This window comes from Pteropus alecto, unplaced genomic scaffold (assembly GCF_000325575.1).
Source record: "Pteropus alecto unplaced genomic scaffold, ASM32557v1 scaffold102, whole genome shotgun sequence".
In the NCBI taxonomy this organism is placed as follows: Eukaryota; Metazoa; Chordata; class Mammalia; order Chiroptera; family Pteropodidae; genus Pteropus; species Pteropus alecto.
The window spans coordinates 120,852-122,025 of NW_006432224.1; positions in this window are offsets into that span (position 1 = coordinate 120,852).

A 1,174-nucleotide genomic window follows, 5' to 3' on the forward strand; every position below is an offset into this window, starting at 1 on the left:
TTGTTTAAGTTTTGCTATTAGGGAGGTGGCGGTCTTGCTTTTTTTTTTTTTTTTTTTTGACTGTTTTGGCTTGTGTACTGTTCATAGATGAACAGTCCCTTCTCTTCCTGAGTTTGCTGAGTTTTCATGAGAAATTGGATTTTGTCAAGAGCATTTTCTGCATCTATTGAGATGATCTCATGGAGAATTACACTTAGCTTTGAATGTTAAACCGATCTTGAATTCTTGAAATAAACACCACTTAGTTATGATGTATTATCCTTCCTATTAGTTGTTGCAATGTTTGCAAAAACTTGGCTAAGAATTTTTGCTTCTATGTTCATCAGGGATATTGCTTTTAAGATTTCTCGTCCTTTTCTGCTTTTGTTATCAGGATAATGCTGGGCTTATAGAATGAAAATGTTCACTCCTCTTCGAGTTTTGGAAGCATTAGTGTAGAACTGGTATTATTTTCTAACTTCTTAAAATGGAAGCGTTGACTGTTGATTTTAGATCTTTTCGAAGACGTTATAAATTCCACTTTAACCACTGGTTTAGTTGCATCCCAGAAATTTTGACATATTTTAATTTTTCTTCCATCCAAAATAGTTTTATTACCCCTGAGATTTGACCCATAGATTATCTAGAAGTGTGTTCTTTAACTTTCAAGTGTTCGGAGAGTATCCTGTTATTTTTTTTTAATTGACTTTAACTTTAATTTCATTATATCAGAGAATATACTTCGTACGACTTCAAGTGTTTTAAAATTCTTTTAAGATTTGTTTTACGGCCACTGGTTCAGTGGTACCGAAAGTTCTGATTTCCGTTTCCACTCCCCTGCCACCAGATTCTCCCAGTACCCTGCCCAGGGTTTTAGTTGCAGTCACAGGTTGCGCCCTCGTCCCTAGGGGCCCGCCCAGCCGCGCTGCCCCGGAGTAGCCATCTCTGAACGGCTCACCGGGCTTTTCCGGGAGTGCGTGCGTGCGTGCGGCGGAAGTCCCGCCTCCTGGCGCCTGCGGTTGGCCCTGACCGCAAGAGGTGCGCCCGGGGGAGGAAATTGAGCGAAATTGAAGGCAGCCGGAGGGCCTGGGGGAGGGGTGACGGGGCTCCTCTTTCCCATTGGCTCGGCCCGCGGAGCAGGCTCGCTGCGATTGGCTGTGCCGCGGGGGCGGTGGCCCCGCGCGCGCCCGCCCCC